The sequence below is a fragment of the Ornithorhynchus anatinus genome, chromosome 7 (genome assembly GCF_004115215.2).
Source record: "Ornithorhynchus anatinus isolate Pmale09 chromosome 7, mOrnAna1.pri.v4, whole genome shotgun sequence".
In the NCBI taxonomy this organism is placed as follows: Eukaryota; Metazoa; Chordata; class Mammalia; order Monotremata; family Ornithorhynchidae; genus Ornithorhynchus; species Ornithorhynchus anatinus.
Window position 1 is genome coordinate 67,574,299 of NC_041734.1, and position 16,211 is coordinate 67,590,509.

The window sequence follows — 16,211 nt, forward strand, 5'->3', positions numbered from 1 at the left end:
CCTCTGCTCTTCCCCCTTCCCCTCCCCTCAGCACTGTGCTCATTTGTATATATTATTTATTACCCTATTTATCTTGTTAATAAGGTGTATATCTCCTTGATTCTATTTATCTTGACGATGTTGTCTTGTTTTCGTTCTGTTCTGTTCTGCTTTGCTGTCTCCCCCGTTTAGACTGCGAACCCGTCACTGGGCAGGGATGGCCTCTATCTGTTGCCGAATTGTACATTCCAAGCGCTTAGTACTGGGCGGAGCACAGTAAGCGCTCAATAAATACGATTGAATGAATGAATGGCACGTAGTAAGCGCTGAACAAATACCATTAAAACAAAAACTTATTGAGTTGGACTCAGTCCCTGTACCCCTCTAGACTCTTAGCTCGCTATGAGCAGGGAATGTGGTTGTTACATTGTACTCTCCAAACTGCTGTAGACAGTGCTCCAAACACAGTAAGTGCTCAGTAAATACGACTGACTGGTAACTGACATAGGGCTTATAGTCTTAATCCCCATTTTACAGGTGAGGTAACGGAGCACAGAGAATTGAGATGACTTACCCGAGGCCTCACAGCAGACAAGTGATGGAGCTGGGATTGGAAATTAGGTCCTCTGGCTCCCAAGCCTGTGCTCTTTCCACTGGGCCACACTGTTTCCCCTTCCAAACAGCCAACACGCTGGTCCAGGCACTCATCATATCCAGGCTCAACTCCTGCATCAGCCTCCCTGCTGAGCTCCCTGCCTCCAGCCTCTCCCCTCCCCAGTCCACACTTCACTCCGCAGCACAGATCATTTTCTAAAACCTTTCAAAAACCTCCTTTGTAACCCTCTGTTGCAAGCCAGTGGCCGTTGCCTTCAGGGCTGGAAACACTTTAGAAGCAGCGGACTCACAGAGCCTCCTCCGAGAGGGTATCTGAGAGGGCAGCCGGACCAGCCCCCTGTGCCCCTTGACTTGGTTTCCCCCACAGGCCTACAGGAACTGACCCGGAGGGGGGGGATTCTGGATAGAGGCTGGGGGCCTCTCTGCCTCCTTGTCAGTTCCCCTCTCCTTCATCCCTCCACATATCCCTCTTTCCTACTCCCCTTGGAGCTAGAGAATTGGTCCTATAAAAGATGCCTGAAATCCTGTCTTAAAAAGTTTCAGGGCAGGCGGAGTCCTCCGGAAGCCGTGAGAGGCCTGGCCTGGAGGGGTGTCGTGTGGGAGGCGCAGTGCAGAATTTGCAGCTGAGGGGAATGGTGTGGGAGGTGCAGTGGAGGCTGTGCAGCTGATAGGGGTCTGGGAGGGGCAGTGTGCGGCAGGTAGCGACAAGGCGCGGTGCAGGGAGGCGCAGTAATGGGGACGAGTTAAACTCCCCAGGGTTCTGGTCTCAGCAAAATGGCTCAATTATTTTTCATATGTTTCGGTTTGGGCAAATTAATTTTCCAAGCCCATGTTCCTTCCAGGAGAGCTGCCCCATCTGCTCTCACAGCAGTCATAATGACGAGCACGGGGAGAGCTGCTTTCCTCTTGGCACAAGCAGCATGGTGGCAGGGAGACAAACTGCCTTTCCTCAGCCGATCCCGAAGTCTCCGGAGACGGAGCGGGGCCAGGCGGCGGGGGCCGAGGGAGGGATGCTCCGGCCAGGAGATCTCGGCTGTCACCGGGGCCGGTCCCCTCCCTCCCCATCCTCCGCCCGTCTGCTTCTCCGTCCCTGCCGTTGTCGACTCCAAATTGTTGCGGGGGCACAGGTCACAGGGAAGGGGAACCACTGGGTCACTTTCTCTCCATTCCATTTCGGCTGGGCGTTCGGCAGGGGCCACCTGCTTGAGCAAGGGCCTCCCGGTCAATGTCACAGTCAGGACGGAGCTTGTGCCTCTGTTTCCTCAACTGTAAAATAGGGATTCGGTTCCCGTTCTCCCTACTTAAGATTGTGAGCCCCCATTGTGGGACAGGGACTGTGTTGGACCTCATTAACACTGTTCCAGAAGAGTGTTATAAGTGCTTAAACACTTACTAACCAACATAAAACAAACAAAGGATAGGAAGCTGCCAAGTCCAGTCTGCACTGTACTCAACACTTGGTAGAATACAATAGATGAAAAAGACACAAGTCCTGTGCCAAAGATGTTATAGTCTCTCTGACTATTTCACTCTTTGTTCTTTTTTCTTTGGCATTTGTTAAGTCCTTATTATGTGCCAGGCACTGTACTAAAGGCCGGGTTAGATACAAACTGATCAGGTTGGTCACAGTCTGTGTCACACATGGGGCTCACAGTTTTAATCCCCATTTTACAGATGATACCCGAGACACAGAGAAGTTAACTGTTTTGCCCGGCATCACACAGCAGGCAAATGACAGAGTTGGGCTTAGAACCCAGGTCCTTCTGACTACCAGGTCCGTGCTTTATCCACCAAGTTACAGTGTTCTCTCTGTGCTCCCTGCCTCTATTTAGGCAGGGTGGCCTAGAAGAAAGAGGAGCGTGCCCACCTTCAGCTTGCGGTCTGCCCTCGGTCCCTGCCCACCCCAGCTCCAGCATCCATCTCTGCTCTCTCCCCCCGCCCACCCGCCTCCATCGCCTTACTCTCTCCCAATCTGGCCCCAGACCACCACCAACTCGCTAGCCTCCCTCTCCCCACTCTCCCCACCCTCAGCTCAAAAACCTCCATCTCCCCACTCTTCCTTTGCCCACCGACTTCCTTCTCTCTGCTCTCCCCCAGCCCTCCAGTCTCCATCTCCCTGCTCTCCCCCGCCCACCTTCCCCAGTCCACCAGCCTCCATCTCCTCATTCCCTCCTACCCTGCCCCCAGCCCGCCCCCAGCTCACCAGTCTCTCTCTCTCCCCACTCTCCCCCTGCCCCACCAACCTCCTTCTCTCTGCTCCCCCCCAGACCACCAGTCTCCATCTCCCCACTCCCCCAACCCACAACCTCCTCTCTGCTCTCCCCCAGCCCTCCAGCCTCCATCTCCCTGCTCTCCCCGTGCCTGCCCCAGTCCACCAGCCTCCATCTTCCCACTCTCCCCCTCCTTGTCCTCAGCCCATCTGTCTCCATCTCCGTGCTCTCCCCTACCTGTCCCAGCCCACCAGTCTCCATCTCCCCACTCTCCTCCTGCTGACCAATCTCTCTGCTCTCCCCCAGCCCACCAGCCTCCATCTCCCCACTCTCCCCCGCCCACCAACCTCCTTCTCTCTGCCAGCCCTCCAGCCTCCATCTCCCTGCTCCCCCTCCATAGGACCAGCAGAGCTGACCCTCTCCTGTTTTCTCCTATCCCAACTCTCCAGGAGAGAGAGTTGCCCCCTTCATCCCAGGATGGTGGAAGGGGCTCACGATCCCGGCACCCAGGCTGGAGGACAAGGGGACCCTTCTCCTGGAGCCGTGCCAGCCTCGAGAGCAGAAACCAGCCGAGGGCCAATTCCGCCGGTTCTCCTCGTCCTCTTTCCCCGTCTGCAGTGGCCATCTCGGAGCGATTTGTCCTAGAAACAGGCCAGGAAACCTGGGACGGACTCAAGGACTATTTTAAGAGGCAGGGAGTGTCGGGGGAGGCCCCAGCCATACGGAGGATTGGCGTATGTAGGGCAGCCTGCCTAAGGAACACATGGCCAGAGCCTGAAGAAATCATGCAGCAGGCCAGAAGAAAAGCTGATGAGTTCTTCCTCCTCCTCTCCTGCCCCATCTCTCGGGATTGCTTTCTCCCTCCCGGGGATCTGGGATTGAGCTAGGGAGTCGGGGATGTGCCTGCGAAGCCGAGGGGTGGGGAGGAGCTAAGGCCGGAGGGGGATGGCAGGGGAAGGGTCTGATGAGGGCAGAAACAGGGTGGCAGGTTGCCCCGCAGCCCGATTCCCTCAGGTGGCCGGGCTGCTGCCACAGCGGGACAATTAGCCCATTTTTTACTGAAGTCCAAATCCCCAGGGCGGGCCCCTGGACACAGAACCAGGACCCGGCCTCACCAGTGCGAGCTGGGGCAGGGTAGGCTGACCACACTGACCCCGGAGGGCCCGGCTCCTCCCTGTGCTGGGCAAAATAGGGAATAAGCGCCTGGGGCAGGGGCGGGCAGGTTAGCCCTCCGTCTCCGGGTGCGGGGGGCCTCGCTTGCTCCTAGCTGGTCTGGGAGTGAGAGTGGGGGTGTGCTCTGAGGGGGAGGGCACACGGTACCCCCTTTCTCTTTGGATTTCTCAGCCCAGACCGGGGACCGGTGCCCTTCCCTCTCCCTGATGGACTTCTCCCTCCCTCCTCCGGGGTCCCCTCCTTGGCAGAAAACCTGCCCATATGTTGGATGGGAAAAGCAAGGGGTCTTGGAGGCAGTTTGAAGGAGGAGATGAGGCCTGGAATGACCAGCGGTTTGGGGACTGAGGGAATCAGGGTCTGGGAGCAGTGTCCAGAAGTCCTAGAGCCCACCACCCCCATGTGAAGCAGAGGATGGAGTTAACTCTGTCCCCCCACTCTCCGCACCACACACACACAGACCTCCTGCCCACTCTCCAGTCCAAGGTACTAGGAGAGGCAGGGCTACGTCACAAAACCAGCTCTGGGTCCTGGCTCGAAGTCAGCCCCAGTCAAGGCCCCTCCCTCCCCCCCGCCTTCCTAAGGACCCTAATTCTGTTGTGTTGTACTCTCCCGAGCACTTATTACAGTGCTCTGCACATAGAAGTGCTCAATAAATACCGCTGATTGATTGAATCAGCTTTAAAGTACTGAATCAGCTTTCTCCCCCCCTCACCTTTCCTTACTCATCTCCTACAACCCAGTCCACACACTTCATTCCTCTGTCAACCTAGTCACTGTACCTCGATCTCGCCCATCTTGCCACCAACCTTTTTCCATATCCACCCTCTGGCCTGGAAGTTCCTCCCCCTAGGTAGCTGACAGACCAACACTCTCTTCATCTTCAAATCTTATTAATATCACATCTCCTCCAAGAGTCTTTCCCCGACTAAACCCTCATTTCCTTTACTCCCTCTCCCTTCTGTGTTGCACTTGGATCTGTACCCTTTTAGCACTTTTTTTAGTATTTGTTAAGTGCTTACTCCTTGCCAGGCACTGAACTAAGCGTTGGGATAGACACCAGTTAATCAGGTTGGACATTGTCCGTGTCCCACATGGGGGACACGGTTTTAATCTTCATTTTACAGAGGAGGGAACTGAGACACAGAGCTGTCCAGTGACTTGCCCAAGGTCACTCAGACAAGTGGCAGAGCTGGGATTAGAACCCAGGTCCTTTTGACTCCCAGGCCTATGCTCTATCCCCTAGGCCATAAGCCCGTCAAAGGGCAGGGACTGTCTCTGTTACCGATTTGTCCATTCCAAGCGCTTAGTACAGTGCTCTGCACATAGTAAGCGCTCAATAAATACTATTGAATGAATGAATACTGCTTCTCCACTTGAGATTCACCCCATCCTCAGGCTCACGCTACCCACCTATATTTCCCCTAATTGTATTTATTTCATTGTCTATCTCCCCCTTTAGGGCAGGAGTCGTGTTTACCGACCCCGTTGTATTGTACAAAGTTAGCTCTCAATAAATGTGATTGATTAATCCAGGAAACCTGCCAAAATGGAGTCACCCACCTGATCTCCCTTCCAGATCTCTGCGGTCAGCCGACGAAGTCATCCAACAGCTGGGAAGGCAGTGTGGTCTAATGGAAAGGCCTTGGGACTGGAAGCCGGGAGGTCCGGGTTCTAATCCTAACACTGCCGTGTGACCCGGGGAGATCTTTAATCTCTCTGAGCCTCAGTTTCCTTCTCTGTAAAATAAGGATATCCTCAATCTGCTAGGCCATAAACTCCTGGAGAGTAGGGACCATATCCACCAACTCTATAGTGCTCTCCCAGTGCTTAGTACAGTGCTCTGCATAAAGCAAGCTCTCATATAAATAGTATTGATTGACTGCTTTCCCTTCCCTTTCTCTTAGACCGTCAGCCTTATGTGGGACAGGGACTGAATCCAATCTGATTATCTTGTATCCGCCCCAGCATTTGACACACGGCAGACACTTATTACGTGCAACAAGAAGAAGAAGAAGAAGAGCAATAATAACGATTCAGATATTGATTCGACCAGGCTTGGGCTTCTTCTTCCCACAGAGACCCCAGAACCACCTCTGAAAGAATGCACTCGGACTTCTGGCTGGGCTGGGCAGTGTTTCGAGGTGGACGGCAGAAGGCCCCGCTTTAGGATGGTGAAGGAGGGGATGGATGGGGGCGGGGATGAAGATGGGGCAGCGTCAGCAGCAAATCCAATTGCTTGACTTCCTCACCAGTGAACAGGAGTTTCCAAACACAGTAAACACGTATTCTGCACCTGGGGAATTCACATTGATTTTTCCCACTGTTCCGACCAAAACTTCAATCAATCCTTTCTCATCTGGCAGCCACTTTTGCCTCTTGACCTCCAATTACTTCCCTCTCCCTCCTCCAGCACCTCCAAATCTCTTCTCCCTCCCCCAGCAGCTCCAGGTCTCCTCTGCCTCCCCCAGCAGCTCCAGATCCCCTCACCCTCCCCAAGCAACTCCAGATGCCCTCTGTCTCCCTCCGCCAACTGCTCCAGATCCCCTCTTCTTCCTCCAGCAGCTCCGGATCCCCTCTGGCCCTCCCCACCAGCAGTTCCAGATCCCTTCTCCCCCTCCAAGAAGCTCCAAGTCCCTTCTGTCTCTCTCAGGAGCTCCAGATTCCCTCTCCCTCCTCCAGCAGTTCCAGATTCCAACTCCTCCAGCAGCTGCAGATCCTCTGTGTCTCTTCCAGCAGCTCCAGATCCTCTCTGTCCCTCCCCACCGGCAGTTCCAGATGCCCTGTCCCTCCAACTAACTCCCTTTTGTAATAAGTGTCCTCAGAGAGTACAACAGCATTGGTATCATCCAACATCATCAATTGTATTTATTGAGCACTTAATGTGTGCAGAGAACTGTACTAAGCACTTGGGAGAATGCAGTACAACAGAGTTAGTAGGCAGCGAGGCTTAGTGGAAAGAGCCTGGATTTGGGAGTCAGAGGTCGTGGGTTCTAATCCCAGTTCCGCCACTTATCAGCTGTGTGACTTTGGGCAAGTCACTTCACTTCTCTGTGCCTCAGTTACTTCACCTGTAAAAGGGGGATTAAGACTGGGAGTCCCATGTGGGACAACCTGATTACCTTCTATCTACCCCACTGTTTAGAAGAGTGCTCGGCACATAGTAAGTGTTCAACAGATACCATCATTATTATCATCTATCAGCGTGGCTCAGCGGAAAGAGCACGGGCTTTGGAGTCAGAGGTCATGGGTTCGAATCTTGGCTCGGCCACTTGTCAGCTGTGTGACTTTGGGCAAGTCACTTAACTTCTCGGTGCCTCAGTTACCTCATCTGTAAAATGGAGATTAAGACTGTGAGCCCCACGTGGGACAACCTGATTCCCGTGTCTACCCCAGCGCTTAGAACAGTGCTCGGCACATAGTAAGCGCTTAACAAATACCAACATTATTATCATTAGTATTTGAGTGGTTAATGTGCACACATCACTGTACTAATAATGATAATTTTGGTATTTAAGCACTTACTAGGTGCCAACCACTGTTCTAACCACTGCGTAGATACGAGGTCATCAGGTTGTCCCACATGGGGCTCACAGTCTTAATCCCCATTTTCCAGATGAAGTAACTGAGGCACAGAGAAGTGAAGTGACTTGCCCAAAGTCACACAGCTCATAAGTGGCAGAGCCAAGATTAGAACCCACGGTCTCTGACTCTTTCCACTGAGCCACGCTGCTTCTCGTGCGCTTTGAAATCTACAATACAACACAGTTGGTAGATGTGATTCCCTGCCCCTGAGGAGCTTACAGTCTTGAGGAGAGACAGATATTAAAATAAATGACAGAGGGGAAATAATAGAATATAAGGATATGGATATAATTACTGTGGGGCTGGGGTAAGGGCTTAAAAGGTGCACAGCCAAGTGACTAGGCAAAGCAGATGGGAGGACAGGTAGGGGAAATTTAGGGCTTAGTCAGGGAAAGTCGGTTTTAGATACGATTTTAGGAGCGTTTGAAGGTGGGAGGAGTGGTGGCCTATCAAATTCGAAGTAGGGATTTCCAGAGCAGATGGAAGACATTTGCAAGGGGTCAGCAGCGAGACAGATGAGACCAGGGTATAGAGAGTAGGTTGCCTGTAGAGGAGCGAAGTGTGCAGATTGGGTTGTAGTAGGAAATCAATGAGGTTAGGTAGGAGAGAGAGAGAGAGAGTTGATTAAGTGCCTTAAAACCAACGGTAAGGCGTTTCTGTTCGACGCGGAGGTGGATGGGCAACCACTAGTGGTTTTTGAGGAGTGGGGAGATGTGGACTGAATAGTTTGTCCGAAATATGATCCGGACAGCAGAATGAAGTATGGACTGGCGAGGGGAGAGAGAGAAGGCAGGGAGGTCAGGGACCACCGATGCAGTGGTCGAGGCAAGAAGCGATGAGTGCTTGGATCAGCACCGTAGCAGATCGGATGGAGAGGAAAAAGTGAATTCGAGAGATGTTGTGAAGGTAGACCTGATAGGATTTCATGACAGATTGAACCATAAACCCTCACTTTTGGGAAGTTCTCCCACCATCTAGTCCAAAACTCTTCTGCCTCGACAGGTTACTGCCTCAGCTCTACCAGGGTCCAGGACACTTCCCGACCAGGCCCAGCTGACTGCTCCCCCTTTGAGCTTGGCCATCAGGGGCCCTTCTGGGGTCAGGGCTGTCTGCCTAGTTCTGAGAAATCAAGGGAAGTAGTGTGGTCTAGCGGATAGAGCACAGGACTGAAGGACCTGAGTTCTAATCCCAACTCCGCCATTTGATTATTGTGTGACCTTGGACAATTCACTTCATTTCTCTGGGCCTCAGTTCTATCATCTGTAAAATGGGGATTAAGACTGTGAGCCCCATGTGGGACATGGGCCGTATCCAACCTAATTATCTTGTATCTACCCCAGCGATTGGAACAGTGCCTGGCGCATAGTAAGTGCTTAATGAATACCATAAAAAATGGGGAAGGGACTGAGTGATGGGTGAGAAGGGTCACACCTGCAGAAGGGATTCATTTGGCTGTCACTGCTGGACCTTTGATTTAGCAAGTCCAAAGTTGGTCCTCTCTGGGGCCAGCCCGGCCCAAGGGCTCTGCTCTCGGCCCTGCGCCGGCAGAGAGAACCGGAGCCCCTTCCTCCTTGGGATTTTGGGGGTGGGGGGGAAGTCCAAACCCTCGGGCTGGCTGGGGGGCCCTTGGAGGGGCTCAGCCCACAGGGGCTATACTGGGCCGGGGAGTGTTCCTTGGAAGGAACAGCCAGTTCCAGACCCAGTCCTTGGGTTCCAGATGACCCAGGTTGGACCCCAGGTGCCTAGGTCCACCGATCATGGGAGAGGGGAGCCTCAGACACCTGGGTCCATAGTTATATATATATATATATATATGCATAATACATTATATAAGATGATGATATTTGTTAAGCACTTTCTATGTGCCAAGCCCTGTTTTAAGCATTGGGGGAGATACAAGGTAATCAGGTTGTCTCACTTGGAGCTCCCACTCTTAATCCCCATTTTACAGATGAGGTAACAGAGGCACAGAGAAGTTACGTGACTTGCCCAAAGTCACACAGCTGCAAGTGGCAGAGCCAAAATTAACACCCATGATCTCTGACTCCCAAGCCCATGCTCTTTCCACTTAGCCATATATGTACTGTGTAGATGCATTATTAGTAATAATAATAATGGTATTTGTTAAGCCCTTACTATGTGCCAGTCACTGCACTAAGCCCTGGGGTAGATACGAGCAAATCAGATGGGATATAGTCCCTGCCCCACAGATCTCAATCCCTATTTAACAGATGAGGTAACTGAGGCACAAAGAAGGGAAGTCATTTACCCAAGGTCAGTCAGCATACACCTGGCAGAGTCAGGATTAGAACCCATGACCTTCTAGCTCCAAGACTTACTTTTATCCACTTCATCATGTAAGCACTTTCTAAGTGCCAGGCACTTTACAGCTAGTGGGAGAGAGAAGCCCCAGAGGCCTAGGTCCACAGGTAGTGGGAGAGGGGAGCCCCAGATGCCTGGGTCCACTGGTCTAGGAGGTCACTGCAGACTCAGGGAAGTACTGAGCGACCACGGTGGCGACTCCCAGCCCAGAAATCTGAGGGTTCCCTACTCAGCCCGGCAGGAGGGTAGGTGGGAAGGGAGCATGGACGGGGCAGGGAAGAACCAACCGTAAGGAGCGGTCCAGGGAAGACTCTTCATTAGGAAATGCTGGCAAGGCTAGGAAGAAGGAGAGAAAGTTGGACACAGGAAGGAGAAAAGGATGGAGCCAAGCTTCTTGCCCCCTCCCTGTTGTTGGCCTTTATCATCAGCCTAGGTCAGCAGCTGATTTTTGCACTTGCGAATGAGCCTCTCCTCCAGTAATTACCCAGCAATCAATGGTTAATTGCATTCTTGCTGTTTACCTTCACTAGCCTTAATTAATCCGGTTATTAGATGATTAGTGGAGCTTGTTTGCGGAGAAATTCATAGCTTAAACTGAGGGTAGTGTGAATGTGTTGGTATGTGGGAATGTGAGAATGTGTGGTGTATGTGTGTGAGAAGGAGAGTGGTGTGGATGAGTGATATGTGTGTGTTTCAGAGAATGAGTGATGCGCGGGAATATGAGTGGTGTGTGTGTATGTGTGAAAGAAAATGTGAGTGGTGTGTGTGCATAACAGAATGTGTATGTGTGGTTTTTTTGTTGTTGGTTTTTTTTGGGTATTTGTTCAGTGCTTACTATGTGTCAAGCACTGTTCTAAGCACTGGGTAGGTACAGTTTAATTAGGTCGGACACAGTCCCCGTCCTGCATGAGTTTCACGGGCTAAGTAGAAGGGAGAATAGGCATTTCATCCCCATTTTACAGTTGAGAAAACTGAGGCTTAAGAGAAGTTAAATGACTTACCCAGGGTCACACAGTGGATAACTGGTAGAGTCAGAATTGGAACCCCGGGTCTTCTGACTCATCCCACACCGCTCCTCTCTTCCCTCAGTCACCTGGGTGAGCTCTCCAGCCTCCCGGCCCTGCCCCACCCATTCCTTTTACTCCTTAATAATAATAATAATAATGTTGGTATTTGTTAAGCGCTTACTACGTGCCGAGCACTGTTCTAAGCGCTGGGGTAGACTTAGGGGAATCAGGATGTCCCACGTGGGGCTCACGGTCTTCATCCCCATTTTACAGATGAGGGAACTGAGGCACAGAGAAGTTAAGTGACTTGCCCACAGTCACACAGCCGACAAGTGACAGAGGTGGGATTCGAACTCATGAGCCCTGACTCCAAAGCCCGTGCTCTTTCCACTGAGCCACGCTCCTTGGACACGCAGGGGAGTTCACCCGCCACACCCGCGCACCGCTCCTTTCGCCCCTCGGGTATCCGGGGAGAGCTCTCCGGCCGCCCAGTCGTGCCCCCCGTTCATTCAATAGCTTTTATTAAGTGCTTACTGTGTGCAGAGCACTGGACTGAGCGTTTGGGGAAGTACAGTGCAAGCAACAGTAAAGAGTGACCATCCCCGCCCACCACGATCTCACAGTTTGGCGTGAGGGAGGCGGACAGCAGTGCAAACAGACACCAATAAAAATATAAAAAAAATACAGATTTATACATCGGTGCTGTGGGCCTGGGAGAGGGGGGGAAGAGCTCTTATCCCTAGGGCACGCGGGGAAGCTCTCCGGCCATCTGCCCCTGCCCCGCACTTGCCTTCTCACCCCTCCGGCCACCTGATCGTGACCCCAAGAGCAAATGCCCTTAGCCGAGGAGAGCCTTCTTCCCCTCCGCTGAAGCTCACTTGTCAACCCTCCTCCAACCCCTTCTGCAAAAATGATTTCCATAGCCCAGTCCAGCCAGGCCCGGCCGGACCTGCCCTCGCGCCCCGGCCTGCCTTTGGCCCCACTCCAGACCCCTTGCTCGAAGCCCCTTTAGATTCTAGGGAAAAGGCCCGGAGAAGGGCTGAGCTGGGAAAACTAATTAAGAAACTCATTTGCATATACCGTTTTTCCCCCCTTATTGTGTGCGCCGTTCCCTTAGCAACCAGTCCCCAGAGACTCCTTTCTCCCAGCACTTCCCTGCTTGGAATCGTGTCCACTCTGGGCACCGGTCCGGGCTCCCCGGGTCCAGGAAGTCCGGCCAGGGGACCAGCCTCATCCCACACCCCCTCTGGAGCTTCCAGAGGGTCCCGGGGAGCCCCGGCACAAGAAGCGGACTTCGGAACCGGCTCCTGGACCACCGGAGATGTCCGGCACTGCCTCCCCTTCCCTTTCGCGCCCCCACGTCGGCCAAGCCGGTGACTCCTGGCCCTACGTAAAAGTGGGCCAAGAGAAACCCCAAGAGAGCCGCCACTCCGATCTGCTTCCCAGCCTCGGTGTCCCGCTCTGAGCAATGGGCCGAAGACGCTGCTGGGAGAAGGGGTCGTAGGGGTCAGAGTGGACCGGGGAGCTGATGCTGACCTTCTCACTGTGCCTCCGTCTCGTCTACCTCGCCGCCCACCTGTCGCCCGCATTCTCCTTCTGGCCAGGAATGCCCTCCCTTCTCAAATCCGACAGACGATAACTCTCTCTCCCACTTTCATTCATTCAATCGTATTGATAGAGCGCTTACTGTACGCAGAGCACCGTACTAAGCGCGTGAAAAGTACGATTCGGCAACAGATGGAGACAATCCTACCCCACAGTGGGCTCACAGTCTAGAGCTCACTTCAAAGCCTTATTGAAGGCACGGCTCCTCCAGGAAGCCTTCCCTGACTAAGCCCTCCTCTCCTCTTCTCCCACTCCCTTCTGCATCTCCCTGACTTGCTCCCTTTGCTCTTCCTCCCTCTCCCAGCCCCAGGACACTTACGTATACATCTGTCATTTTATTTATTTGCATTGATGTCTGTCTCCCTGCCCCCACCCCCACACTGTGAGCTCGTTGTGGCCAGGGATTGTCACCCTTTATTGTTCCCAAGAGCTTAGTACGGTGCTCTGCATGCAGTAAGACCTTAAAAGTACGATTGATTGAATGAATGACTGAATCCTCTTCCCAGCACTTATGTTCATTCAATAGTATTTATTGAGCGCTTACTATGTGCAGAGCACTGTACTAAGCGCTTGGGATGAACAAGTCGGCAACAGATAGAGACGGTCCCTGCCGTTTGTAAGTATCTGCAGTGTGGCTCAGTGGAAAGAGCCCGGGCTTTCATTCATTCATTCATTCAATAGTATTTATTGAGCACTTACTATGTGCAGAGCACTGTACTAACCGCTTGGAATGTACAAATCGGTAACAGATAGGGACAGTCCCTGCTCTCTGACGGGCTTACAGTCTAATCGGGGGAGACGGACAGACGAGAACAATGGCAATAAATAGAGGGGGTGAACATCTCATTAAAACAATAGCAAATAGAATCAAGGTGATGTTCGTCTCATTAACAAAATAAATAGGGTAATGAAAATATATACAGTCGAGCGGACGAGTACGGTGCTGAGGGGAGGGGAAGGGAGAGGGGGAGGAGCAGAGGGAAAGGGGGGAGAAGAGGGCTTAGCTGAGGAGAGGTGAAGGGGGGGTAGAGGGTGAGCAGAAGGAGCAGAGGGAAAAGGGGAATTCAATCTGGGAAGGCCTCTTGGAAGAGGTGAGCTTTAAGTAGGGTTTTGAAGAGGGGAAGAGAATGAGTTTGGCGGAGGTGAGGAGGGAGGGCGTTCCGGGACCGCGGGAGGACGTGGGCCGGGGGTCGACGGCGGGATAGGCGAGAACGGGGGCCGGTGAGGAGGTGGGCGGCAGAGGAGCGGAGCGTGCGGGGTGGGCGGTGGAAAGAGAGAAGGGAGGAGAGGTAGGCGGGGGCAAGGGGATGGAGATCCTTGAATCCTAGAGTGAGAAGTTCCTTTTTCGTGCGGAGGTCGATAGGCAACCACTGGAGGTTTTTAAGAAGGGGAGTGACGTGCCCAGAGCGTTTCTGCAGGAAGATGACCCGGGCAGCGGAATGAAGAATAGACTGGAGAGCGGAGAGACGGAAGGAAGGGAGATCAGAGAGCAGGCTGACAGACTAATCCAGCCGGGATATTATGAGAGCCTGGACCAGTAAGATAGCCCTTCGGATGGAGAGGAAAGGGCGGATCTTGGCGATATTATAAAGGTGAGACTGGCAGGTTTTGGTGACGGGCTTGGGAGTCAGAGGTCGTGGGTTCTAATCCCGACCCTTCCACTGGTCAACTGTGACCTTGGGCAAGTCACTTCACTTCTCTGGGCCTCAGTTCCCTCATCTGCAAAATGGGGTTGAAGACAGCCCTACGTGGGTCAACCTGATTACCTCGTATCTACCCCAGCGCTCGGAACAGTGCTCGGCACATAGTAAGCACAAATACCGTAATAATGTGATTCAGGGGATCATAATAATTATTAATTTATTTTTGTATATTAACGTTTACCTCCACCTCTAGACTGTGAGCTCGTTGTGGGCGGGAATGTGTCTGCTCGTTGCTGTATTGTACTCTCCCAAGCGCTTAGTACAGTGCTCTGCACAGCATAAGCGCTCAGTAAATATTCCTGAAACAAGATTCGAATGAGACTCGGGTCCTCCACCTCATGGGCTCCCCGGGGTCGGCCTGGGACGGGGAGTGAGGCCCTGGGGTTCTCTCTCACCCGGGCCCTTCCTTTTCATTTTCCCGCTTTCTCATTTTTTTAACTTTTTTCACTTTCAATAAAAATGTAATTACAGGCTTAAAAAAAAAAAAAGAAAATTATAGTGACATACTTTAATTATCTCCGAGCAATGGAGGGCTAAATTACAGAGGCAGGGATTCGGAGGTTACCTAAAAATAAAGCCAGAGGCTTCATTAAATGTTAATTACAGCCTTCGCCATCGAAGTGAGATTTTTCGCACGAGCTGCCACCGGCACGCGGGGGAGCCCCGCCCACAGCCCGCCCCGCGCCGTCTGCGCATGCGCCGGCGCGGGAGGGCCGCCCTGCCTGTCCGTCTGCGCATGCGCCGGGGGAGGGCCTGCCTGCGCCCGCGCGCCCCCTGCTGGGGGAGCCGGCTTTCTGCCGCCCCCCGATTCGTTCATTCATTCCGTCGTACTTATGGAGCGCTTATTAGGTGCAGAGCACTGGTCTAAGCGCTCGGAATGTACAATTAGGCAACGGATAGAGATCATCCCTGCCCAATAACGGGCTCACAGTCTAAACAGGGGGAGGGCTTCACGGTTGTGGCATTTGTTAATAGTAAGGATGGTATTCGTTAAGCGCTTACTGTGTGCAAAGCACTGTTCTAAGCGCTGGGGTTCATACAAGGTCATCAGGTTGTCCCACGTGGCGCTCACAGTCTTTATCCCCATTTTTCTGATGAGGGAACTGAGGCACAGAGAATAATAATAATAATAATGGTATTTGTTAAGTGCTTAGTATGTGCCAATCACTGTTCTAAGCGCTGGGGGAGATACAAGATAATTAGGTTGTCCCACATGGGGCTCACACTTTCAATCCCCATTTTACAGATGAGGCAACTGAGGCACAGAGAAGTAAAGTGACTGGCCCACAGTCACACAGACGGCAGGTGGAGGAGCTGGGATTCGAACCCTTGAACTGTGACTCCCAAGCCCGGGCTGTTGCCACTGAGCCACGAAGTGACTTGCCCGAAGTCACTCAGCTGATAAGCAGCAGAGAAGGGATTCGAACCCATCACCTTCTGAGTCTCAGGCCATGTACAGTGTACAGAACACTGTAGTAAAAACTGGGAGAGTGGAGTGTAAGAGATAGACAGTCTAGACAACAGTTTACAGTCTAGACAACAACAATAATGATAGAAAGGTACTTATATTAACTGTTATACTTATAACAGAGGTACTTCTAAGCAAAGATATGTAAAAATACTTATATATAAGGTGTTATAAAGGTACTTATAGTTCTTATAGTACTTGTTAAGCTCTTATTGTGTACCAAGCACTGTTCTAAGTATATTCGAGTTAGGGGCTCATGCTCTTAATCCCCATTTTACAGATGAGATAACTGAGGCCCAGAGAAATTAAGTGACTTGCCCAAGGTTACCCAGCAGACGTGACAGACCAAAGATTAGACACCAGGTCCCTTTGACTCCTTCCGACTTTCCTTGGGCAAGTATCATAGCCGAGTAGAAAGAGCTCATAGCCGAGTAGAAAGAGCACAGGATTGAGGATAAGAGATGCGAGTTCTAATCCCAGCTCTGCCACTACCCTCCTGGCTGACTTTGAGCAAGTCCCTTCACTTGGGTCTTAGTTTTCTCGTCTG

At 52.3% G+C, this 16,211-nt stretch overlaps 1 long non-coding RNA gene across 1 annotated transcript; it reads right to left on the bottom strand.

Annotated features, from left to right (window-relative positions):
- Positions 1–1,074: 1,074 nt before the first annotated feature.
- On the bottom strand, positions 1,075–10,268 carry LOC114813338. The gene is made up of 3 exons (XR_003761060.2): positions 10,169–10,268; positions 5,538–5,713; positions 1,075–1,793 (listed from the first exon to the last, which is right to left on the bottom strand). It is a non-coding gene; the product is annotated as an uncharacterized LOC114813338 (long non-coding RNA).
- Between the last annotated feature and the right edge of the window lie 5,943 nt (positions 10,269–16,211).